Source organism: Aulonocara stuartgranti, assembly GCF_965226115.1.
Source record: "Aulonocara stuartgranti genome assembly, chromosome: 2".
Classification (NCBI taxonomy): domain Eukaryota; kingdom Metazoa; phylum Chordata; class Actinopteri; order Cichliformes; family Cichlidae; genus Aulonocara; species Aulonocara stuartgranti.
In genome coordinates this window covers 18,411,437-18,439,037 of record NC_138940.1, presented here as the reverse complement: position 1 = coordinate 18,439,037, position 27,601 = coordinate 18,411,437, and the positions used below count along the sequence as shown (strand labels likewise).

The window sequence follows — 27,601 nt, the reverse complement described above, 5'->3', positions numbered from 1 at the left end:
AAAACCCTAAATCAGAATAAACTGAAACATAGAATATAATATTCAAAATAGGATAACTAAAGAATCAGAACATAGACCATTATACAGATAAATACCACAATACAACCGAAAATGCTGCGTCAAATGACCCAGAACTGTGACACATAAACCAAGCAAAAACAGGCTGACAGGCAGAACACACAGCATGGGAAGATGGAGATCACGACACAGACAAACAAACACAGACTATCAAAATAAAAAGGAAACACACAAAAGGTACAGACTTGCCACTAAACACAGGAAGGCACACTGACTGAAACCAGAAAAACGAAATATAACCTCAAAAAAACATGAATAATAATAATAAAGAAATATAATAAAACACAAAACACTGGGTCGACCCAGGCACCTCAACAATAAGTAGTTTAAGTGTCTTTGTTGTTGTGTGTGTGTGTGTGTAAAGAAAATAGCAAGTACTCTACTCCACGACAGAACAGACAGAATAATAGAAACATGGAAACATTACATTAGATCACAGCAACAGATATCAAATTGGAATGCTGCTGTGCCAGACACTATCCAGCCTTCAATTCTTTGTGTGTATTTATCCCTCCATCTGCCCATTCATCTCTTTCAGCTTGTCTGTAGTTCAATCTCCAAGCCTTCTATTTAGGTATCTATACTTGTCCCTCCTGCTGGCCTCTCCTCAATGTATCTGTGCATCTCCCCAGCCCAGCCTGACTCTATTTATCCCTGTGTTAGATTTGTATTGTTGATTGTCATTTATGCTTAGAAATATTTAACCATATATGCTTAGAGGTGTATAATTATTTGTAGATTGAAAGAATGTCTCATCCTAGGAGGTCTGTAACAGCTCTGTGTAGCATGAAGGGGGAGTGCGTTCACTCCCTCTACAGAGTGTTCTGGCGTAGATCACACCTCCTAGGAGAGGTCGTATCTTTTCTTATTGATTTATGGTATAGCAAGCACACGTATATCTGTTTAAGTATAAGAGCCTTTTGTTCAGATGGACCGCTAGACTCCTGGCACCAGCTTTGGGGAGTCTTCACAGGGTCACATCTGGATCTCACACACACACACACACACACACACACACACACACACACACACACACAGGCAAGGTACTCTTTGTGTGTATGTAGACGTCATATGTTAATGAACCTATGCATATTCATGTAACCTCAATAAAAGAACAGTGGTACGGGAGAACGGACGAGAGCAACTGGGGTCAGGCGAAGGAACGGCGTTTGTCCGGTCTCTCCCGTGCACGAGTAACATGAAGAACTTTGCCTACTCGTGTCTTGCTTCGCTGTGTAATTATATTGTCCTCAACGTTCCAGCGGATAGGTTCAAGCTACAAACCTATCATTAATTGGTCCTTCGATGTCGGATCCCTGGAGTCGGCATTCACCGAGGGGAGAAGGGGCACGCTGAAAGACTGACGTCAGCCAGGAAGTTCCTGTGGATTAACTGTCTATCTTCTCTCCTCGATGAATGATGATCGGCGGGATTCGAGGCTGTATTACACGCTAAGCAACGCCGAGTAAGTTTAGAGTCCAACTCTATAACTGTACGTCTTCGCCGCTCAGTGGGGCGTTGTCCGTGGCCGCTCAGTGGGGCTAAAATTACGTCTTCGCCGCTCAGTGGGGCATTGTCCGTGGCCGCTCAGTGGGGCTAAAATTCGCCGTCTAAGTGGGGCGATGTACAAAGCCGCTCAGTGGGGTTTTTTGTACAGAAGCATTAAGTCGCAGAGTTGCGCAGTTCGAACTTTTTTTTGTTCGCCGTCTTAGTGGGGCGAAATACAGACCGCTGTGTGGGGTACTGTACTGAGTTCTCCACCGCTCAGTGGGGTGTTGAGAAGTTCCGCGGGGTCCAGATTGTGCTGGACAATAGGCCTATTTTGTGTTGTTGTCATTGTTGTCATCGTCGTTTTTGTTGTTGTTGTTGTGTGAGTGTGTGCGGAGCAGAACACGTGACAGACGTTTGTGCTGGACTTTGCTCCTGGCAGCACAAAGTATTTAAATAAAGATGAGAGAGAAGTTTTCAGAAAACACACCAGTCTTGAAGAGTGTGTGGAGAGGGCCAGCCCACATCAGCAGCTCTTAAGATATGCTCTGGTGAATGGCTTTCCCCCACCCCCTTGCTGACACAAAATGTTTATTCTTTAGCTTGCCCTGATCGACAGCAGCCTGTGTGCCAGACCATAGATTTAATTGAGGTGGATAGTTGTTAAAAGTAAACTACATTAAGCTTGTGGTTGCTCAAATTTTGTAAAATGACATATGAGGTGAAGTGATATAGATAAATATTTAAACTAATGAAGTGCATAGAGGCACTTGACCTGTGTGAAAGACTGTCGTCTTATTATGAGCTATTGTTGAGATATAGAGCACACCTGTGAAAACAACTAATATGCTGAACCCTGTATGAAACATCTAAAAGTACATGATGGAGAAGCTGAATTGAATATGAAAGTGTAAGACTTTGCCACTGTGGGCAGAGCATGCAACTACTGTGTGATGTTGCGTTGCGGTTTTTTTCTTCTGAGCTGATGAGCAAGCTACACATTATCAGATCAAGAGCTGTCTGAGAACTACTCAAAGAGAGGGAAACAGAGCTCTGATAACTGTGACAACTGGAGTGTGCAGCGTTTCCGTGAGCAGTTTTCCTGCACCTTGACTCGTGTGTGTGTAGCATCAGCATCATGTTTTTTGTTTTTTTGGGTTAAAAATAATTAAATAAACTGGTGATCATATTTATGGATCACCATGGTATCATCAGCCATGTGATTTATTTATGCAGATGAAAATGAGAAAGAATTTCTATTGTAGATGAAAAATAATCATAGGGAAAAGGTTTTGTGTTGATCAGCCAAAAACAACCACAATTTCATTTTCTGCTTTTAAAGGATTGTTCACAAAAACACAGAGAGAGAGAGAGAGAGAGAGATGTGTGTTGATTAAGCAGTGATGATAATAATGAAAATGTCTTAGTTTGTCACTTTCAGGTGAAAAGCAGACCTGAATCAATTTTCCACATGCAGCAGTCGGAAGAAAGTTATAGTTTAACATCATTGGAAACATGCAGGCCAAGTTTCTGGCTGACTTATTTACAGCGCAATGTGTATTAGTGATGGGATTTCCGGCTCTTTTTAGAGATCCGGCTCTTTCGGTTCGGCTCACTAAAAAGAGCCGGCTCTTTCGGCTCCGAACCGGCTCTTCAGGTTGTTTTGTTGCTTTAATTAATTTATTATTAACAATAATATAAAATTATGCACAAAAGGAATTACTAACGTGAAAACAAGTGGTTTTATTTATATATGTTTATATATAAATATATGCGGTGGCCCCTAGAGACAAAACACGTACAAACTCCAAAACACATTTCTAGCATGAACTGAACTTCCAAAGCAGAGCTACTAGATCACTTAAATGACACAATTGAAAGCATGTGTGTATTGTTTGTGTATTTATACACAGGCACTCATATATATATTCAAATAATTTAAAAAAAAGTTCATTTACCTGTTATTACCACACACCAAATCCGGTCGTTGGTACTTGCTGGCTTGTGTAGCCACAAGATAACAAAGGCTCAACACTGCGCCCAGCATCCTGGAGCACTTCTGTTGTCTTTTGTACGTGTTTTGAGTTTTTATGTGCTTCTGAGTTTTTATATGCTTCTGAGTTTTTACGTGCTTCGGAGTTTGTACGTGTTTTTACGTGTTTTGGAGTTTGTACGTGTTTTTACGTGTTTTGGAGTTTGTACATGCTTCAGAGTTCGTATGTGATTTGAAGTTTGTATGTGCTTTGTCTCTAGGGGCCACCGTAAATATACTTTTATTTATTCACTCCACATAAAATGTAATAAATAAATCATATAATACAAAAATCAACTATTCACATTTCAAGTTTTAACTATTTAAATTTTCAGCTTTTTCCTTTCACAAATTTAAAGTGAAAAGAACACAAAACACTGCAAACCACAACACAATTAAATATAAATTATAATATGAAAACTAAAAGAACATGCATATTCTCTGTCATATGGACCTGCATAAATAAACTTTCTCAATCCTTTATCATCTGCAACCGAAAATAGTTGTGGATGATTACTATACCTTTCTAATGTTGTTGTCCCTGCCTCTCTTTCTCTCTCTCTGGCTCTGTTCCTGTGCTACTGAGTGTAACTACCGCCCCTCCCCCCTCTGCCCAGCGTAAAGCACAAGGCTCGCGTGCAGAGTGAAGCGGAAAAAAAGTGCGAGAGAGAGGCTGAGAGAAAGAAAAAAAAAAACCCCACGTGACGGCTCGCGATAAGGAGCCGGCTCGTGTCGTTCACGTCAAAGAGTCGGCTCTAAGAGCCATTTCGTTCGCGAACGACCCATCACTAATGTGTATGTGTCTCTCAACCTCACAAGCAAGTGCTCACTCCTCCCTGAAAAATGCAGCTCCAAAGAGCAATAACATGGCAGATAAAGACAGCAGAAAGTCCTAAGCAAAGAGTCCCAGCAAAGCAGCAGCAATGTGGACAAACAGCATCAGAAAAGAAGAGCAAACCCATCATCCTGACTGATCGGATGAATGGCACTGTGTCTACAACAAGCTGAAACTTCACTGTGCATGTGAAGAAAACGTTTGAGGAGAACTGAACAGTTGGAGTTTGACATTTGCCACCTGTGGAGTAAAATGGCAAGAAGAGACAGTGGAACACAGGACAAAGCTGAAGGAGAACTGCCGGGACTGTTGAAGTGGGAGAGGAAAAAAGAGTGAGAGGACAACAGAGTGAGAAGACTAGGTGAGAACACATAGGAATTATTTAATGTGGGAAATCAAAATTTGGGTTAGCAAACCTGGGGAAAAGAAAACTGACTGCTTAAGTTGGAAAATTGTGAAGGAGTCTGAAACACTGCGAAAAAGAAACATATACAAAATCACACACACAAGCACAACATGCATTAACCCTACTAACACTTCCAAACACAAGAGAGCTTATGAAGATTAGACAACATCTTAAGCGTGTGAGTCTGTTTATCATCTTATCCAAGTCACCTCGTGTGATGCAAAGACCAGTGGACTCATAGCACATTAGTTAAGAAGTGATCAAATAATAGCAGAGAAATGTGTAGGAAAGGCAGAGAACATGCTCTGCTGGATATGCAGCTCCACAGACATGCATTAAACCTGCATAATAACACAAACACACATGCAATGAAAATTAGCTTGTTATCTTTCATCAGTGTTAAAATAGTGTCAATTTAGCAGACACTTGTTATCAAATACTGAATTTATCCAACGCAAAAATTGACTCTCTAGGTTGCAGGACAACAATTTAAACTTTTGTGGGAAAAAAGATTCTGGTTTGACCAACCAGTGATCAGATAATAAATTTAGTTGTTAATATAGTAAATTGGGAGAAGCTTCCTGCTTGATTGATGCAGCACAAGTTTACTACTAAATTTACTGTATGAGGGAAATTCTCTTTTAGTGATAACATTTTGAACATGCATTTCTGTCGTCCTGTCAACTTAGTGGGTTAATAGCTGATTCAAATTAGTTGATCGTTCTTAGATTAATGAAAGGTGATTGAATTCTAGCACGAGTGAATGGGATGTGTTGGAGTTGTTGTGTGTTGAGTGGAGACTCTAAAACACTGAGTTTCCTGCTTTGATGTGCGAGTGAATCCTGTATTTAGATACACAACTCTGAATACGTCAGAACAAACTTCTTTTGTGAAGTGCATGACAGCATGTCACATGTTTTATGATGAAGGGAAAAAAGGAAAATTGAATAAAATAGATCTGTGGCCTAAATGAGTGAAGAGCACAGACCTGGTGATTAAATTCACAAGTTAAAGAAGACATTAGGCTTATGTTGTGAGTTGTGCAGCTGATGGTTGGTTTGGAGTGAATCTAGCTGATGATTCTTCTCCTGTTGTGAAGTTGATGAGGAGCTTGTGTCATGACTTAACAAGGCCTTTTTATTTTGATACTTTCACAGTGCACTGAGAGTTTGGTTTGATAATCTCTGTTATTTTTCATTTTTCATTTTTGAACAGGCACTGATTTTGTTTGTCTATTTCTTTTCTTTAAGCAGATCTGCACGTCAGAAATTGAAAGTGCTTTACGACCTGTCGAGAAAGCTGTTACAAGTGAGTTTTCTCCACATTGAAATGGGCTCAGGAGAAAGCTACTTATTTGGGACAATATTAAATGAAAGTCCCGGCCTAAAAGGGATTCAGCAGCGATGTAATCCGATCTAAAGTTCTTTTTCTTTTTGAAATAACGTCATTTTGCTGGAAGTGGAAACTAAATGCGACGACAGGTTCCACTATCAGCAAAGAAAGAAAGAATGACTGAATGAATGAATGAGTGAAAGAAAAAAAAACTGACTGGTAAATGCTGACAAAAGCTGACAAGACTTTACTGACGTAACACGACTGTGCGAAGTTAACCCCCACCTGACAAAGGTGCAGATGAATCTATGTGTGTTTCCTTTTACAGGAGCAGAAAGATGACAGCAACATCCGAGGTTGCGTGATCATTTAACCTTTTAAATGCCATTTTTATGTTTGTGAACTCTGAAAATTTAACCTTTTTAGTTTAAATTCTCTGTCTGTGAATTTACTATGTGTGTGTCATTCACTACCTTGTGTTGCTCACAGACATTACTGTGAGAAAGTGTACACACCTGCGCAGCGCTAACATTTACATTTCTTTTTACAGCAGATGGTTAATCATGTGTTTGATCATGTGATTTATAAGAGGATTAGTTAATGTTTTCCTACTACAGGATTTCTGGGTTTATATGTGAATGACATTCTTTCCACGGCTAGGGTTGGCTAACTTTATGGTGTTTTTATGGCACCTCTGGAATGTGGATGGGCGACGCCTGCCCACCAGGATAATCAATGTGTGTTGCTAATGTTTGTTTTTCTATGACTGCGTGTAGAAGATTCAGCTGTGACATGAGAAAAATATATAAGGGATTGTTTATGGAATAGTTGACGATGGGCTATTGAGCTCATAGTAATATATGAGTGGAGTGACTTTGCTTAAGAGCAGTCACTGATTACATTAATGTTGACTGAGTACATGGGATGATCCATGTCTGAGGCGACTTATGAAAATAATTGTAGTTTACTGATTTGAGAAAACCTGCACATGACACTTGTCTCCAGCCTCTGATCAACTCTAGGGCAACCAAGTGTGAGGCGTGACGGATCTGTGTGCGACCAGGACCCTCTTGGTTACCTTGACTACGACGCTCATCCTTATAGGACCCAAGCTGGTGCCGGAAACAGCTGAACCAGGAGGAAGGCAGAGGAGATGGACACATGACAACTCTCACCTAAGAGAGACAGATCCAGCAGGCCCAAAATCAGGACTATGCATGACGAGAAGGAGTGCCTGAGAGGATCGTCCACAAGATGGGAGCTGAGGCCAGGAGAGAGGCTTCAGGAGGATCAGAGATCATCTTCAGCACAGCAGACATCACACGGAGAGCTGTGCTACTGAGCTTCCAGGAGATCAAGAGGAGACGTCCCACAGCAAGATTTAAATAAAATGAAAGATTCAATATTGACGCTGAGGAAGACAACTAAGGTGTACGACGTGCTCTGCCTTAAATCTTCAGCAGCGTTGGGACATGAAAACTCGAGGGATGAGGGGAGCGTGCCAAGCTCCATCGACAGCGCAGAGGGAGTCTAAGGATGACATCATGATTCTGTGAAAAGCACAGGAACCAGAAGCTATGGTGGTGATAACAGCAGTTTCCTATGAGGTCTGCAGCTTTGGAAATAGCTGAGACCCATGTTGACAAACAACAAAACCAACTGGTGTTTGAATGTCTATTCTACATACATTTGGACTCTGGTCCTATGGACAATGATGGAAACAACTGGAAGAGACATTCATGACGCCCTGCAGAACTCAAACCACTCTGCAGAGAGACATGTGATTTGCACACCCGGAGGAAGCACCACCAAGCTGAGCTGTTTTTGAAAATGTTACTTTCTTATTTTCACTATTAAATTAATAATTTCTTTGTTTGCTTGTAGGATGCAGTTTGCCATTGGATGAGATCAATGAGTAATGGGATAACTGCTAATACATTTGTTAAACTGTGTATTTTTTCAGTAATTTATGGTGATTTGACATATGCTGAGTATAAAAATGTTTGCATTGAAACTGTCAGACATGAAGTATTCATAACTGGGAACTTTTCTAGCATAAAGGTCAAAAAGGGGGAAATGTTAGATTTGTATTGTTGATTGTCATTTATGCTTAGAAATATTTAACCATATATGCTTAGAGGTGTATAATTATTTGTAGATTGAAAGAATGTCTCATCCTAGGAGGTCTGTAACAGCTCTGTGTAGCATGAAGGGGGAGTGCGTTCACTCCTCTACAGAGTGTTCTGGCATAGATCACACCTCCTAGGAGAGGTCGTATCTTTTCTTATTGATTTATGGTATAGCAAGCACACGTATATCTGTTTAAGTATAAGAGCCTTTTGTTCAGATGGACCGCTAGACTCCTGGCACCAGCTTTGGGGAGTCTTCACAGGGTCACATCTGGATCTCACACACACACACACACACACACACACACACACATGTGCACGCACACACACACACACATACACAGGCAAGGTACTCTTTGTGTGTATGTAGACGTCATATGTTAATGAACCTATGCATATTCATGTAACCTCAATAAAAGAACAGTGGTACGGGAGAACGGACGAGAGCAACTGGGGTCAAGCGAAGGAACGGCGTTTGTCCGGTCTCTCCCGTGCACGAGTAACATGAAGAACTTTTCCTACTCGTGTCTTGCTTCGCTGTGTAATTATATTGTCCTCAATGTTCCAGCGGATAGGTTCAAGCTACAAACCTATCACCCTGCCTCTGGCTTTCCATTTTTCTTTTTCTTCCATTAATCCCCTGCATCCTTGAGTGCATTTATATTGCTCACTGGACAGAGGTCATTCTCAAAAGCTTTAATCAAGGTGAGGAGTGCTAGCATTTGTTGTACACTACCATAAACATGTATGTAAAAATATATTATATAGTGAGAGTTTAGCAGGGTAAAGGAAAATTAAAACATATTTTTGACAGTTTTTCATCTTTAGGCTCATCTAGGAAGGCTTAGGCTAACATGGAAAACATGAGCCACACGTTAAAAAAAAAAACAGTCAGTACAACTGGATCAAACAGGGTTTTTTAAAAAGTCTTCATCACCCTGAGTGACTCTCTCTGCTGCGTCAGAGCTGTTACAGCTGACAAATGGCGGCTGAACTAATTAATTTCTAGTTCTTTTCCTACATGAGTGAAGAGAATCCCAAAGATTCACATGTTCTTCTATGTCCCCAGTTCTTAATCCTGACTGACATTTTGTTATACTGTCAAAGGCATCAGAAGAACTCACTGCAGTTGGAAACCAGGTTAGTGAATCACACCTTCAAAAAGATTGATTTACAGGTGCTCTCTCTGAGCTTTCTTTTTCACCTTCCGACTCTTTTAACTTTCTTAATCTATGTTCCCTTCCTTCTATCATTCCTTCTCTTCTTTCATTCTCTTTAAAAAACTCTCACTCCCCACGATATTCCCTGGGCTGGATTTTTAATTTCTTTCTTTCTCCTCTCATCCTCTCTTATCTTATAATTCAGTTTTTTCTTTATCTGTCCTCTAAATCTTATTTTCATGGATCGAGGTGATCCAAATGTAGGTGCAGAAGAAAGTCTTTAACTTCCCTTAAGTACAGTGGCAGTGGATGTGGGTTGGAGATGCAATGAGCTTGAACCTGCAGGCGACCATCTTCACTGACCACATCATCTGTGACAGAGGACTCATCTCTCCTGTTGTCCTGCAAGAAAACAATCATATTTTTTGGAACATGAACTTAATTGCTTAAAACATTTTTTCTGCAATCTCAGGCTCGCTTCCCACCGGACAGGTGACATTCAATGTCCCAATTGTCAGTCTGGATAGCCCTGACCACCACCCAACACACAATAATGTCATGAAAGCATCATTTTAAAAAGGGCTATGCAAACATGGCCAATAACTTTCATCAATGATGTGCAAAATGATTTGGGCACAAAACAAATTTTGCTGTTAGAAAACTTGCGACTTCACTTTTTACAGTGTAGACCCTCTAAACTAAGTTTGAGGGATGTGATCTTTGAATAAATGCAGACCAAACTGTTGTTGTTTGTTTACTTACCCAGCATCTCTTGTAGAATTAACTGGAGTCACCAGCAACAGCATAGTGCAGTCATATCTCAAGTCTAATAACAGAAGACAGGAAAAGATCAGTAAAGAAACAACTTCCCCAAACCAAAGCACAAATAAAACAACAAGTAAAACAGGCTGATCTAAAGAATGATTAAAGTTCAGCCTGATTAATTTAAATGTCACTGACAGTTGCTAATATATTGTAAAACCAAAATACTTACTACTGAGTTGATGTCTTTCTGTCCAACAACAGGAGTGCTGGTCCCGAGCCTCAAAGACAGTAAGAAGCAAGCAGAGGGAGAAAAAACTAAACATTTTTCAGAAACCGATTTGATCCTTAATAGCTGTGCAATCATTGTAACTTACAACACAGAAGGTCACTGTAGACCCCATACAACCAAATTAGACTAACATAGTAACACCATCTACTACTGTGTCTGAGTGTGTGGTATTGGCACTGTCAGTTTAGGCCTAAAGAGATATGCATTTAAAAAAAAGACCACCTAATTTAAATATAATCATTACAAGCTTGTTAAAAGTTAACTTCCAATATATAAAGTTTCTAATAAGCAAAATGACCAGATCTAACATATGGCAGGGTTTATATGTAACATAATGTTTCTTATGATTCAACTGTGGAATTTAACTTAATTCTTTAGAAGGAAAAGCTGTATTACTTACTTCTCAAGTATAAAGCCAACCTAGACTTTAACCATTTAACAGGCCACTAATCTGGATTATACAGGGAGTGCAGAATTATTAGGCAAATGAGTATTTTGTCCACATCATCCTCTTCATGCATGTTGTCTTACTCCAAGCTGTATAGGCTCGAAAGCCTACTACCAATTAAGCATATTAGGTGATGTGCATCTCTGTAATGAGAAGGGGTGTGGTCTAATAACATCAACACCCTATATCAGGTGTGCATAATTATTAGGCAACGTCCTTTCCTTTGGCAAAATGGGTCAAAAGAAGGACTTGACAGGCGCAGAAAAGTCAGAAATAGTGAGATATCTTGCAGAGGGATGCAGCAGTCTCAAAATTGCAAAGCTTCTGAAGCGTGATCATCGAACAATCAAGCGTTTCATTCAAAATAGTCAACAGGGTCGCAAGAAGCGTGTGGAAAAACCAAGGCGCAAAATAACTGCCCATGAACTGAGAAAAGTCAAGTGTGCAGCTGCCAAGATGCCACTTGCCACCAGTTTGGCCATATTTCAGAGCTGCAACATCACTGGAGTGCCCAAAAGCACAAGGTGTGCAATACTCAGAGACATGGCCAAGGTAAGAAAGGCTGAAAGACGACCACCACTGAACAAGACACACAAGCTGAAACGTCAAGACTGGGCCAAGAAATATCTCAAGACTGATTTTTCTAAGGTTTTATGGACTGATGAAATGAGAGTGAGTCTTGATGGGCCAGATGGATGGGCCCGTGGCTGGATTGGTAAAGGGCAGAGAGCTCCAGTCCGACTCAGACGCCAGCAAGGTGGAGGTGGAGTACTGGTTTGGGCTGGTATCATCAAAGATGAGCTTGTGGGGCCTTTTCGGGTTGAGGATGGAGTCAAGCTCAACTCCCAGTCCTACTGTCAGTTTCTGGAAGACACCTTCTTCAAGCAGTGGTACAGGAAGAAGTCTGCATCCTTCAAGAAAAACATGATTTTCATGCAGGACAATGCTCCATCACACGCGTCCAAGTACTCCACAGCGTGGCTGGCAAGAAAGGGTATAAAAGAAGAAAAACTAATGACATGGCCTCCTTGTTCACCTGATCTGAACCCCATTGAGAACCTGTGGTCCATCATCAAATGTGAGATTTACAAGGAGGGAAAACAGTACACCTCTCTGAACAGTGTCTGGGAGGCTGTGGTTGCTGCTGCACGCAATGTTGATGGTGAACAGATCAAAACACTGACAGAATCCATGGATGGCAGGCTTTTGAGTGTCCTTGCAAAGAAAGGTGGCTATATTGGTCGCTGATTTGTTTTTGTTTTGTTTTTGAATGTCAGAAATGTATATTTGTGAATGTGGAGGTGTTATATTGGTTTCACTGGTAAAAATAAATAATTGAAATGGGTATATATTTGTTTTTTGTTAAGTTGCCTAATAATTATGCACAGTAATAGTCACCTGCACACACAGATATCCCCCTAAAATAGCTAAAACTAAAGACAAACTAAAAACTACTTCCAAAAACATTCAGCTTTGATATTAATGAGTTTTTTGGGGTTCATTGAGAACATGGTTGTTGTTCAATAATAAAATTATTCCTCAAAAATACAACTTGCCTAATAATTCTGCACTCCCTGTAGCTTTCACAACAAAACTTGTTTTTAAACACATTTTTAACAAAACAAATACTATTGTTATTATTATTATTATTATTATGTAAAATTTAATTAAACAGGAGTGGTTAAATATAAAAGCAGTTTGCTTATGTTGTTAAAGAAAGGCTAGATTTGACATTAATAGATGCCACAGATGTTCAAAATCTGCCACAGAGCATTAAAAAAATGGACGTCTCCGAAAACATCTGAGCATTTTTGCAAATATGTGATATCTTGATAAATCGAGCAGATATTTGAACTTTACACAGCTACATTCTCACCTGAAAATATCTTAAAAGTTTATTTTGTGACCCAGAAAAAGTCATATTTAACCCTTAAAATCCTTAAAAAGCAATCCTTAAGTGTTCCTAAGGCCACAAAACGGACACGCCCCAAGAAGTGCTATAAAAATATTATATATTAATATTTTTTTCCACTTTAAATGAGTCAGTCTTTTAAAACTACTTCCCCCTGAAATATTCATATAAAGTTTTAATTATATTTCGGGGTTTTTAACCCTGAACAACATCACAGATCGTAAGTTTGATAACATCATGGAGAAGCTCACAGCTCTCCAATGGGAGATTGAGAGACCAGTGTCAGACTGCTAGAACAGCTGTGAAATTCTCATGAGTTGTTTGCACTAAAGTAAAAACCACCATCACTTCATGCCGATACCCCTTTGGCGCCAGCTGCGGTCTCAAGGCTGGAGCTGAACAACAACACCCTGATAACGACTGTGTTTAGACTGTTCTTCCCATTCTATGCAAGGCCACCTGTGTTGGCTGGAAGACTGTTTACTTAGCCTGGCAGGGCGAAGGACACTGTCTCAGCTGAACTCTGGACACACACACACACACTCATCCCCCCTCCCTTTCCAAATGCCTTTGGCGCTTATCCCCCTCCGATGCAGACGGTGGCTCAAGGAGACCAGCGCTTATGCTGCAGGGCTGGATGTACTGTCTACACTGGCTGTCTCTCACCCTTTACCCACCCCTGTTGCTTGTCATGTGTTTCTTTGGTGTATTAAGAGTTTTTTCATGTGCTATGTGCAGAGGTGTTTTTTTCTGTTCTCAAACTGATCTCCCTGTTGGAGCTCAGTCTGAGGGGAGTTAGGTCGGCAGCCTTAACATGAAAGTTCCCCTTGCAGGACTAATAAAGGTATCTTATCTTATCAAATCCCAGTTTCTTTACATGAGCCCACTGTTTTTTAGCCAAAAAAAATAAATATTTTCCACAAAATACATTTGAAGTAATATTCGATTGTTATTATAATTAGTCTCTCTCTCTCTCTCTCTCTCTCTCTCTCTCTCTCTCTCTGAAAGCACAAGCATCACTAATGTCACAACTTTGCCGACATGTGGCCAAAGGTTCAGCCATCCGCTAAGCCTAGCCCCTCAAAAAGCGACCGCACCTCCATTAAAGCAACAAAACAACCAAACATTAAACAAATCCCTAAAAGACAAATGGAACAAATACACCCTACGGTTAAGTTATTTATAAAAGCATGATCAGAATATGTCAAACAATTCAGAGTAAAAGACCATAAAACGAGGAGTCAGTCCATAAACGTTTGCAAAATGACAACAAGGCTACTACAACACAGAAGCAGCGTGGCATGATCCACTCTCTGAAGGGCAATAGTAAAATGAGCAGCTTTCCTGAAGACATCAAATCGCTCTGCAGTGCTTAGCCACTTCACGCTCTGGGCCACCTTGGATGAGAAAGGAATGCCAAATGATGTCGTCGTCGTCTTCTTCTCCTCCTTCTTCTTCACAGCAAAATGGTGCATTACAGCCACCAACTGGTGTGGAGTGTGGACCAAAATGACAAAAACAAAATTCAAATCCTCCCGCACAAATGGGTCTGCCTTAAAAACCAAAATACAGCCTGATACTTTTCACTTATATAGTTTGTACGAAATAAATCAATCAAGTCCAGCTTCACTCTCATATCGTCCAGCTTTTTTGATCAGTTGTCTTCTTTCAATATCATACTTCTGACAATGCAATAAAATGTGTTGTTTCCTGTTCCTTACTGCAGTCACACTCCTTTGTACAGTGTTTTTTTTTATTAAAAATAATGTGCTATTCAAACCAGTGTGTCTGAATCTAAGTAGAGATATAACCATCTCCTCTCTCCTGTTTCTTCCTGTACTTCTCATTTCCCCCAATGTTTCTTATAATTCCTCTAATTATCAGCTGGAAAGGTGTGGATGTTCGCGCTGTGTTCGAGGACATCACGTAAAATCCTCCCCAAAATATCTTTCACTACATGAACAAAACTGAACAAATGTAAGGGTAGACGTTCAGATGCCGAGTGTGTGAGGACAGAGAAGGATCAGCTTTATTTTCAGTTTTGAGAGAAACTTTATCTTTAAACTTTAAGTCGTTCTTTTTTTTGTTGTTGTTTTTTTCTCCAGTTGTTACAGATGGGACAGACATGACTGAGGCATGGGAAAGGGAGATCACCTGTTGAGAGAAAAAGAAGAGAAAACAAGCAAAAAAAACAGAGCAACATACTAAACACAACACCATCACGTTAATCTAGCTAAGTGTAAACAGCAGTAAATACTAAATATTGAATGTTGTTGTGTAGCAAGCAGGACCGACAATGCACAATGTGCTTGGAAATAGCAGCCAATAAAGGTGTAGTTTATGTCTATGAACAGTGAACACCCGTGTGCACACCTGTGTGGATCAGCGTGCTTGTATTCAAAAGGTTTCCCCATGTAATAGTCTGCTAGAGGATGTAGAGAGCAAGCATGGAGGAGATCCAGGCTCCAGACTTCCAGAGGCCCCAGAGTGCGAGAGCCCAAGGAGGACCACCGGAGGGGCATCATGCCACCCTCCTGGGAAGAGCTGAGGAGAGCCCCAGATGAGGGGTCACCCAGTAGCCACGGAGCAGAAGCCAGAGGGGGCTGCAGTGGCGTTCCAGCTGTGCCAGAGTGAACCAAACTGCAGGCCCAGAGGCCTCTTTGCCCCGGAAGAGGCCTGACCAAACAACAGGCACCAGGCCCCACCAAGTAGTCACCGGGAGTGAGCTGGTACATACCTGAGTACCCATCCCCGGACACCAAGAACCACCAACGCACCGACCCCTGAGGGCATCAGTTACCGACAGGGAGTGTGGTGAGGGGAGATAGGCTTTTGGAGGGCCTGGGAGTTCCCAGAGAGGTGGAGTGTAAGACCCGACCTGACATATAAACACAGACACAAACATGCATTCCCACCCTCATGCACACATATACAAATACTCAGCACTCAACCAAAGTAGGGATAGACATACATGGACACTGTACACACAATCACACTCCCCAAACAAACTCTATACCCCAGGTCCAGTGGAGGGGGAAACGGCACCTAGACCCAGAAAATGTTACCCTTTCCCCCGGGGTGGAGGCAAGCAGACCGCCCCAGGCTCCGCAGCAGCAGGGAGGCCCCGCATCCCAGATGCCAACACCTCCTCCCAGCCCCCCCGTCCCGATGGCCAGCAGAGAACAGGGGTGTGTGAAGACCCCAAACCTCCTTCCTCTCGCTCATGTGTAGTGTTGCTGCATGTTGTTCTAAGGTGCATTTAAAACACGGGAGAGCATGGTGCTGCTGCCAGAGAGCAGCAGGTGTTAGCACGGCCCCTCTCGAGAACCCTCAATGTCTACATGGATTTAAAATTAAGAGGTGGGCACCGGAGCCAGAGGTGGGGTTGAATACACAGATCGTCCACTGGACGCCGTTAACGTGCCCACCCTCAAGGCCCTATATGTATGTGTTATGAGAGTGTGAGTAATGTGGATGTCTAAGTTGTGGAATAAAATTGAGGCACAGGTGGCCAGAAGGGGACGGGGTGGGGGGGGGGGATGCCTCCCCTGCACCCCTGTGACACACCCGCACCCCAGGCCCTACTTGTGTGGGTGGGTGTGTTGGAGCGAAGGAGGCAGCCAGGGATGGGGAGGAAAAGAAGGGAAAAGAAAACTGAACAAATGTAAGGGTAGAAGTTCAGATACCAAGTGTGTGAGGACAGAGAGGGATCAGCTTTATTTCAGATTTGAGAGAAACTTTAAATGGCCTGCATTTGTATAGCGCTTTTCTAGTCCATAGGACCCCAAAGCACTTTACACTACATTCAGTCATTCACCCATTCACACACACATTCACACACTGGTGATGGCAAGCTACATTGTAGCCACAGCTGCCCTGGGGCGCACTGACATAATGTAAAGAATATAAAATACGTAGATCAACAAAAGGCTTGTTTGAACAGAAAAGTTTTTAACTGCTTTTTAAGAATCCACAGAGCAACTAAGGTGTGTTGCTTATGAAATCCATGAAGTGCTACAGAGAAAATTACATCTTATTTATGTAATGAACACATTTTGAACTCTTAAAGAAATATAACAAAAGGAAAGACACCCAGCTGAACTAAAATGATCCATGTAGCATAAAAAAACTGTTGTGAGCCGCCAGCCTTATATCGCCTTTGGGCTTTTGGAGCCTGAAAGAAATCTCCGTCCCGGGTCATCCGTGGATCGGGTTTCCTCCGAGGCGTGGGCACCTATAAGCAGAGTTTTGTCTTTACCCTATAGTATTATTTAGTATTTATTTATTTATTGTCATTGTCAAGAACAATGAAATTGCGTTTGGGGCTTCCATACAACCCAAAAAAAGAAGAAAATAATAAATACCCCTTAAAACCCAAGTGTACATATTTAACCCAGTGTGACTCCAATGCAATAAGACAATCCTTAGCAATAATGTTCGTAGAAATTCAGACAAAGACCTGAGAAACATGACAAAATACAACAATGCAACCCATTCAATATTATTGTACTGTGAGATATGATATCAGATATGATAGTTATCTATTTAAGAAAGAGGGGGGGGGGCAGGAGGGGGAAGAGAATAAAGATATGATGCACCAATGCAGACCAGTTCATTGCTATTAAGAAGTTGGATATGGTTATTGTCCGTGAGAGGGGGGCAGAGAGTTCAGGAGCCTCACAGCCTGTGGATACAGGCTGTTGGCCAGTCTGGATGTTCTGGCCTGTATAGACCTGTACCTTCTCCCTGAGGGCAGCAGATGGAAAAGGTGGCGCGCAGGGTGATGTTGGTCCCGCAGGATACTGTGCACCCTCCTCAGACAGCGAGTGGGGAAGATATTACTGATCTCTGGCAGACTTGTTCCAATAATTCTGCCAGCTTCCTTCACCACCCGCTGGAGTGCTTGCTGATCGGCCTTGGTGCAGCTGGGGAACCACACTAGAAATCCATACGTCAGAACGCTGCTGATGGCACAGTTGTAGAAGTTCAACATCAGAGATCTGGGAATGTGTGCGCTCCGCAGTCTCCTCAGGTAGTAGAGGCGCTGTTGGGCCTTCCGTACAACTGAGGTGATATGGTTGCCCCAGGACAGGTCCTCGGTCACAGTTACCCCCAAGAATTTAAAACTGCTCACCCTCTCCACCGCCTCACTGCCAATGAAGAGAGGCAGATGGTTGTTATGACCCCTCTTCCGGAAATCTACAATGATCTCCTTGGTCTTTTTGGTGTTTAAGACCAAGTTATTGTCGTGGCACCATGACTCTAGTTGTTGCACCTCTGTCCTATAGTTTGTCTCATCATTGTTGGATATAAGTCCGAGCACTGTAGTGTCATCTGCAAACTTAACAATGAGATTGGACGCGCAGGAGGAAATACAGTCATGGGTGAAGAGAGTGTATAGCAGAGGGCTCAGAACACACCCCTGAGGGGCACCGGTGTTGACCACAAGGGTGGAAGAGGTGTTCTTACCCACTCTGACACTCTGTCTACGGTTAGTGAGGAAGTCCACAATCCAGTTGCACAGAGAGGAGTTAAGTCCCAGTTGGTGGAGTTTGGGACGTAGTTTGTATGGCCGGATGGTATTAAAAGCCGAGCTGTAGTCTACAAAGAGGAGCCGTGCATAGGTATTCCTGTGTTCCAAGTGCTTCAGTAATGTGTGCAGCACTGTGGCGATCGCATCCTCGGTTGACCGGTTCTCCCTGTATGCAAACTGGTGCGAGTCCAGGGATGGTGGAAAAGCAGCTCTGATGTGTTTAATGACCAGTCTCTCCAGGCATTTGGCGGGAATGGGGGTGAGTGCCACAGGTCTGAAATCGTTCAGACATGTGACATTTGACTGTTTTGGGATGGGAACGATGGTTGCTGCTTTGAAACAGGATGGTACCAGTGAACAGGACAACGAGGTGTTATATATAGAGGTGAAGACGTCCGCCAGGTCCGCAGCACAGTCTTTTAGCACCCGGCCCAGCACTCCATCCGGCCCGGCCGCCTTCCTGGTGTTAATGCTCCGGAACACACGCCTCAGCTCATGAGTGCTCAGGACCGGAGCAGGGTCGGTTGAGGGGAGAGGGGACAGGACAGGGTCGGTGTTCTCCCTGTCAAAACGGGCATAAAAGAGATTTAGATCCTCAGCCAGAGTAGAACTGTCGGCTGAGGGTGATGGTGTTCTTCTTTTGTAGTCCGTGATATCCCTGATGCCCTCCCAGACCTGCCTTGGGTTTGTGTTGTTCTCAAACCTGGCCTCGATACGCCTCCTGTGCTGCTGCTTGGCAGTCTTGATGCCTCTTCTCAGGTTGGCCCTGGCAGCACTGTATGCCTCCTGGTCCCCGGATTTGAAAGCGTTGTTCCTTGTTCGAATAAGTTGTTGAACTCCGTGTGTCATCCAGGGTGGATTATTAGGGAACACACGGAATCGTTTCCAAGTTGTTACATTGTCCACACAGAAACAGATGTAGTCCAAGACAGTGGAGGTGTAACTGTCCAATGCGACACGATTGTCAGTGTCCTGCACCTTGAATACATCCCAGTCTGCAGTGGAAACAGTCCTGAAGCATCGGAATAGCATCCTGCGGCCATGTTCTCACGGTTTTGGTTGTAATCCCAGTGCTCTTGATCTTTTGTGTGTATATTGGGTGTAGCAGAAGGGAGAGATGGTCTGACAGACCCAGGTGGGGATAAGCCTGGGCTCTGTACGCATTCGCCATGTTGGTGTACACCTGGTCCAACATTCTATCTCCTCTGGTAGCACACTTCACATTACGGTGGAAATTGTGAAGTACAGATTTCAGGTCCGCGTGGTTAAAATCCCCAGCCGCAATAAAGACACTGTCCGGGTGTGCTACCAGGCTGTTATTGATGCTGCTGCTCAATTGTGCTAACGCTAGCTTAGCATTAGCATCTGGTGGAATGTAAACAGCGCAGATGTAAACGGCAGAAAATTCCCGAGGGAGATAGAATGGACGGCACTTTAACACCAACAGTTCTACCTCTGTACTGCACAGTTTTTCCGTTACCGTGACGTTCGTGCACCAAAGGTTGTTAATATAGATGCACAGCCCCCCGCCAGTCTTCTTACCCGAGTCCGCAGACCTGTCGGCTCGATAGGCGGTGCGGCCTGCTAGATCGATAGCCGCATCGGGAATGGCGCTGTCCAGCCAGGTTTCAGTGAAAATCATGCACGAACAGTTATTAAAAGTCCGTCGAGTGGCAATCTGCAGTCGTATTTCATCCAGTTTGTAACGGATTGAACGGGCGTTGGAGAGGAATATGATCGGGAGTGGTGGTTTAAACGGACTAGTCTTTAGCCGTGCCCACAGGCCTCCCCGCTTGCCTCTCTTCTGCCTCCGCTCGCAACGTCTCCTCCTGCGGCTTGCTGTTGCGGGTAGCCCCGGGGGTTGCTTAACGATCTCCGGGGGGATGAGATACTCGGATGTTAGTTGAAGATCTCCACGGCTTAGTTGTAGTAGATCATCTCTGTTGTATTGAAGTAACCCCAGACTGTGTGAAATAATACACAGTACCACCAAAAGTGCAAAAGTGTAGGAGCTCCGGGCCGCTGCGTCTGTGCGCGCCGCCATCTTGGTACCCTATAAGATTCAAAATTATTCAAAGTAACACTCAGGTATGCCGTTAGTTACGACGTCGGGAGTAGCTTGGGAGAACAAGGAAACACAGACTGCTTCAGGTTGCTTTCCCAAAATCAACTCAAAGGTTTATTCATAATACAACAGTTTATATAGAGGAAAAAGGTTCGTGTGTCAGCAGATTCTAAGTTCAAACCGGTACAGACCAAATAAGGAAGCGTCTTCCTGCCCTCTGAGCAAAGAAGTATCCTTTGTATAGTTTATCAGTTCAGCTACAATTTATGATTATCCCAGCGAAATACACTCCTAGACATAGAATACAGAGTTCTTTCATTAGTGAATTCTGAAACAAACCACCTGGCCTTTAACAAGCCTTTTTCTAAGAGATAAAGAAGGGAGGATGGGAGTAAGGAAGTGATCTCTGTGGTGTTTTCAACCTTGAGGTACCATCCTGTGATTCTTACACATTAATTCTTGGGTCACAGAGAAAGAGAAAAACAACTAGTAAATGGGCCTTATTGAGTAACAGTTTTCCTGTATAATATCACTATAAAACAATATCCTGTAAATGCTACCATGGTATCAAAATATCACAACAGAGCCTTGACCTGACTTTTAAAACATAATTGGAAAAAAAGCACTATGCTGCTAAAAAAAATAGATATTTGCAAAAATTCTGAATTCTAAAATCTAAATATGTATTTTACTTGGTTAATGTGTGTGGCGGGGCGTGGTCTGCAGTGCCGCTGTATGGAGTCGGACGCACCTGAGCGGCACCCGCAATCACGCCTCACCGCCTTAAAGTCTGTGCTCTCTCTGCTGTTGTGTTGGTCTGTGTCGGGTTGTGAGCTGAAAAGCTACAGCCGGCTGTATGCGTACAACAACCATGTGTGAAAAGCGATCGATAAAGACATGCTGAAAAGCGTGTTCATGCAAACATCGTCGGGTCTGCCGTGATATGTTTACAATGGGACTTCTGGTCCTGAACCTCTGCACACAGCACCTGCAAATCGGGGCAGGACTGTAAGCTGTCATCTGTGAGGCGTGAGCTGTGTTTGTTTTTAACATACAGTAGTTCACGGTGGAGAACAGCTGCCAACATAATATGGATCCAAAGATCCATAATTGGCCTACCTGGGGTTGAAAGTCACAATAAATGCAGGCGTTTCGGCGGGTATACCAGCTTCCGCGAGTGTGACGCTTATTTTGAGGAAAAAATAATAAGATATAATTTTATTTTTATATTTCAATATCACAATAATCTTCCAATTTAGAACTACAAGTTAAAAGAAGAACTAAACACAAATAAAATATACTTCAGCTAAATACTTCTAATTTAATTTCCCAAACCACCCGGAGCCGGTTGCCGACCCCTGGAATAGGTAGATATCTTCAGCACTCGTTGAGAAAGGGGTGTCAATTGCATTTAGGGACCAGTTGATCCAATCCATAATTCCTCTTTTTCTTCAGACTGTGAGAGAGACTAGACAAGGACATAAGAGGCTAAGCAGGGAAGCTAAGAGAGAGGAGGAGGAAAGGAGAAAAGTGCGACCGCCTTCGTCAAGAGCAAGAGCAGAAGGATAGTCTCCGTCTGTGTCCCTCATGTTGTGTTGCTCTTGCCCTGTCTCACTATTATCATTATATCCCTGTGTGCTCCTATGTTCCTCGTTAGTTCGGTGTCGCATCGTCCATCATGTCTGTGTCTCCCTGTGGGTCTCCGCATGTCTTAGTTTAGCATTTCCCAGTGTAGTTTATTCTTTGCATATCTTGCACGCCTGCAATAAAGCAGTGTTTTGAGTTCCCTCTTTTTTTCTCCGCGTATGAGTCTGCATCTGGGTCCTCTCCTGCCTGGACCCAAAAACTAAGTGAACTAGTGATGTTCGATTCGTGAACGAATCGTTCAATACTCGAGAATCACTTTACTGACTCGTGAATCATGATTCACAAGCCCAACTGACTCACTGACTCATCCCTGTTGCTGTTAGCAAACTAATTCCATTAGTACTCGCTCACCCCCTGCCTCCTGTGCTGAATCATAGAGCGAACGAATCACTCAGGACTCACTAACCCCCTCCCTCCTGTGCTGAATCACAGAGCGAACAAATCACTCAGGACTCACTAACCCCCCCTGCCTCCTGTGCTGAATCATAGAGCGAACGAATCATTGGCTGTCTCCCAATTCAGGGTCTGCAGCCTTAAAGGCCGCATTTTAAGGCCGATTACGTCACAGCAACGCGACGAAGGCTGTCCCAATTCAAAGGCTGCTTGAAATGCGGCCCTCAAATGCGTCCTTCATTTCCCTGAATTTTAAGGATGTGGTGGTGTAGACTTCGTGGCCCAACATATCCCAGAATGCATAGCGCGGCAATGGGTGTGGATAATTTTGCCGAGAAAAACGGCGGATGAGGGGTGCCCGAAGAGTAAACTTTAAGTATGTACTGAATATTATGTCACTTATTTATTTGCAAATGTTTAATAACGAAGAACATTAAAACATTACTGTTGGCCACATGTCGGCAAAGTTATGTGACATTAGTGACGTTTGTACTAACTTAAAGCCTTTACTTTAAAATATACGCTGTTCAATAGCTGACCTTAATCTTACAGAGAATGATCAAAGCTCATGTAGAAACAAACAAACAAATTAACAAAAGATTTTCTCTTTCATTTCTGTCAAATAAAGCTGTATGAAACGTTTCCAGCTGTTAGTATCATGGTTGCTAGGCAACCTGGGCAGCGCAACGGAGCCCATTTCACAAGCCTCGCACTTCCGGCCTTAGTGGTCTTTGAGTACTCGGCCCTTGTGGACCGTTGAGGCTGCGTACTTTAAGGCTGCAGACCCTGAATTGGGATACAGCCACTCACTCACTCACCCCCTCCCTCTTGGCTCACAGCTTCTTCTTCTTCTTGGTTGGCAACCAATGTTAAGGCGCATTACCGCCCCCTGGCTCACAGCTCAGTGGACATTTAGATGAGAAAATATATATTTGACACATTTAAGAAAAATACTAATAAAATACAAATAAACAAAATAAATGTTTATTAAGCAATTTTGATAGGAAATTGCTTAATTTTAGAAATGTTTTTGCTCTTTTTTTTGCTCTATAAAATAGTTGGGGGTTTTTTAGAATCATTCATCTTAGCAGTGGGATTTACATGAAAAGAGAAACTAATTAAGTTTGAGTGAAAATGTAAATTTTTTGCACTCTCTGGTCAACTGACTCAGTGAATCAAATGACTCAAAAAACTCGATTCACTTTGGTGAGTGACTCATTAAAACTCGATTCAATAAAAAGAATCAAATTTACCATCACTAAAGCAAACACAACATGCAGAGGAGCTCTAATCCTCCTGCCTCCTCCAATAGCCAAACCCATCTGTTCATCTGATTGGATAGTTAAATTTATGATTGACATGACATTGGCCAATCAGATGAAAGGAAGAAAAATAAGGTCAAAATTTATACTTGTAACTTGAGTGCAGAGTTTCACACGTATTTTTTGGCTACACACAAATCTTTTTTACGCACACACAAATTCTTTTTACAAATCCTGATTTGCAAGTACAAAATATTTATGACCACAATTTGAGCCCGTACTATTTTTAACTTGGGTTAAGAGAGTGATGAAAGGGTGTTTATGAAAATAGCAAAGTTTATGTTTGGGTATGTCTGTATTGAAAAAAAATATTATGCAGCTACGAGTGAGAGAGTGTACCGCCCTAATTGTATAGGGCGGTACTATATAGATTGTATATGCATGCGCCACTTACCCACAAAATGGGAAATGGTTTGGCATGGAAACAGCCTCGAAGATGGTTATTAAAAATATACTGCTTCATGTTATTGCATGAGCAGGAGTCTTCATTCAAGAACCCAACACAACACTCTGCCGTTTTTATTCAGTTCATTTGAACTCTTTGGTGTGATCCCTATCAGCTCACACTCTGCGTCAGGGCAGGAAGTTTGTAATTTGCCTTTGTAACAATGTAAAAGAATGAACATGGTTTTGTTGTGGTTAAATTCCTGTTAAACTTGGGATCGCAACCATGGGTTTATTTTGAAAGATTTGATTTTGAAACTTTTATTTTGAAAATCTGCAATCGAAGTCTGCTACTGGTAAGCTGGTTTTCCCTAAGCTTATCCCGTTAGAAACCCATGGTTATTCATGTCCCATGTTATTGCAGAGACCCACAAAAGGGGAATAAACCACGCCTGAGCTCTACCCATCTTGAGTCCAGAGAGTTTTACTCATACAGCACCGGACATAGAGACTGAGTGGGGTTACACCGCCACCATAAACAGAAATCAGCTGTTACAACATGGTGTAAGAAGGTGGAGGAGCTCTCCGTGGCTGTAGCAGCACATTGTGAGGCTGTGATCAGCTGACCTGTTCAACAACACAGAGTTACAGAACAGTCCTTTTGTTTAAATCCAACGGTCTTCTTCCTCCCTGTGCTCTTTCTTCCCCCTCTCTCCATCTCATGCTGTGATCCAGCAGCTGGACCTTCAGATCACACACATACTGAGACAAACACACACACCAGCAGTTTGTGTGTTTGCTGATGTTTGCTGAGCTCCTCCCTTTATGCCCGCTCCTCTTCTGTAGCGCTGAAGTACTGCAACTTTATTAACATCTGCACCGTGAACACCATTAACCTCTGAGAAATGCGCTTTAAAGATACATAAATTAAAGGTTTCACCTCTGTGGGACATCCCTCAGTGATCAATAAACCAACAGGGTTTAGGATCAAGACGTTTAGACGTTAAACCTAAAGCAACAAGCCTATTTTGACAATGTAAGGAGGAGCAAGAACAGATGTTTGTGTACAAATGTTTGGGGTAAAACGTTTCAGGGAAAAATAAATAGTAAAGTACAGATACCTGAAAGTTCTACACAGGTACAGTAATGAAGTACCTGGGTGTTCACTGATGTTCTTTACAGGAAGACTGAGAGCAGACTCCACCTGCTGAGGAGACGGAGGACGCGCTTCTGAGGGTGGCGTCAGCCATGCTGTGTGTTAGTGTTATCGACTATCAGTTGGATAAGCTCATCAGGAAGCCCCCCCACACACACACACACACACACACACACAGCTGGAGAGGTCCAGTTCTGTCACAGGTCCTTCCTCCCCGTTAGATTTCATAACCATCACTGGTTATGAAGTCAATAAATACCAACATCCTGCTGGTATTTGCACAGTTTCTCCATTTCCTGTAGTCTCTTATTCCTTACTTCTGTGTGACTCCATATGACTGTCATCGTGCATGCAGAAGGATGGACAATAAAGGATACTCCTCTCTCTCTTCACCACTGTGTTGACAAAGATTTAAAAAAGGTGGAGGTCAAGGCACCGGCTAGTTTTGAACTCAACATATCCAAGCTTCAGAGTCCAGTCGTGTTTTCTGGAGACTGAAGTGACCGTGAGGGTGTGCTAAGGTATCAGCTACACCACCTAATCAGTAACAGCCAATCAAAATCCTAGAAATTTCCCCTGCACTAAATCTGGAGCTCCGCCTTCCTGCACAATCTGTTAGTACAGTGACCTCACCGCAGCAATGTTATTGGTCACATGATGTCATTAAAATGCTTCAAAACTCTCAAGCAGCACAAACATGGTGCTGAGGTGCTGTTCGGGTGAAGCTAGCAGCTACACCCACCTGTGTCACCATCCACCTGTCAGTCGAAGAGACCACGCCCCTAGTAATGCAAACCTTAAGCCTTAATATAATTTAAACAGGTGAGGTACAGAAACATCCTCACCTGGACAGCTGTTATTTTTGTCTCTGAATTCAAACAAAGTCCAGTAAAATAAAAATGTGTCATCTGCATATAATGACTTTTCTTTTTCCTCTTATCTTTATTCTGTACAACACAGGGTTAAGACAGCTGTTATGAACGAGTAAATTATCTATGGAGACCAATGCTGTTCCTGTATCAGGCTGTTTATTTAACACTGGTGTTTGGAGTCTTCTCTCACCCCCATTCTCTGCGGCCTGCTGGAGCGGGGGGGCTAGGAGGAGGAGTTGGCCGTCCGACTGCGGTCTGGAGTGTGGGGCCTCCCTGCTGCTGCGGAGTCGGGGCGGTCTGCCTCTCCCCACCGCAGGGAAAAGGGTAACACCACCTGGGTCTGGGTGCAGTTCCCCCCTCCAGGGGCAAGGGTACCTAGACCCGGTTCGTAGAGTACGCTTGGGGAGTGTGATCGTGTGTACAGCGTCTCTTTATGTCTGTCTCCACGTTGGTTGAGTGTGGAGTAAGTGCATATGAGAGCATGAGGGTGGGAATGGATGTTTGTATCTGTGTGTGCCCGTATGTCTGTGTCTATATGTCAGGTTGGGTGTCAGGCGCCACCTCTCTGGGGACATCTCAGGCCCTCCAAGGTTTGGAGGCCTATCTCCCCCCACCACTTCCCCTAACAGTGGCGGACTCCCTCAGACATCGGTGCGTTGGTGGTTCTTTGTGTCCGGGGATGGGCGTCCAGGTACACACCGGCTCACTCCTTGGCGGCCGCTTATCGGGGCCTGGAGCCTGGGGCTCGCTCAGGCCACTTCAGAGGTGGGGTGCCCCCGGCCTCTCGCCCTGGGGCCCGGTCACTCAGGCACGGCTGGCTGCCGGCGGAGCTCACGGGCGCGTCACTGCAACTCCCCCTAGCTTCTGCTCCGCAGCTGCTGAGTGAGCCCTCATCTGGGACTCTCCTCAGCTCTTTCTGGGACAGTGGCGCGGCTGCCCCTCTGTTGGTCTTCCTTGGTCTCTTGTGTTCTGGGGGCCTCTGGATGTCTGGAGTTTTGATCTCCTCCATACCTGCTTCATGCCCTGGAGGACGGGGCTGTGCCCCCCCCCCCCCCCCCCCCCCCCCCTACCCTCTAGCAGATCATTACATGAAGGAACCTTTTAAAAAAACAAAAAACAAGCGCGTCCATGCTCACAGGTGTACACACGGGTGATCACACCCACAAACTCAGACAAACTACACCCTTTTTGGCTCCTACCTCAAAGCACACTGTGTTCTGTTGATCTTATGTGCTGCACAATAATGTTTAATATTTAGTATTTACTGTCATATTCCCATATATCATTGTGATGTTGTTTATTCTATTACTCTTGTTTTCTTCTGCTTGTTTTCTTTTTTCTTTCTCAGCAGGTGA

At 43.2% G+C, this 27,601-nt stretch overlaps 2 protein-coding genes across 3 annotated transcripts in view; one reads left to right on the top strand and one right to left on the bottom strand.

The window, feature by feature from the left end:
- LOC309688122 (uncharacterized protein) overlaps nucleotides 1-4,196 on the bottom strand; it is a 46,054-nt gene extending 41,858 nt beyond the window's left edge. For both annotated transcript variants that reach the window (XR_014270966.1, XR_014270967.1), the window contains exon 1: nucleotides 4,121-4,196. The gene's annotated coding sequence lies outside the window, so the exon portion shown is untranslated. The remainder of the gene's footprint in view (nucleotides 1-4,120) is intronic.
- LOC309688152 (uncharacterized protein) overlaps nucleotides 1-27,601 on the top strand; it is a 180,087-nt gene that overhangs the window by 129,933 nt on the left and 22,553 nt on the right. The gene's annotated exons all lie outside the window — the stretch shown is intronic.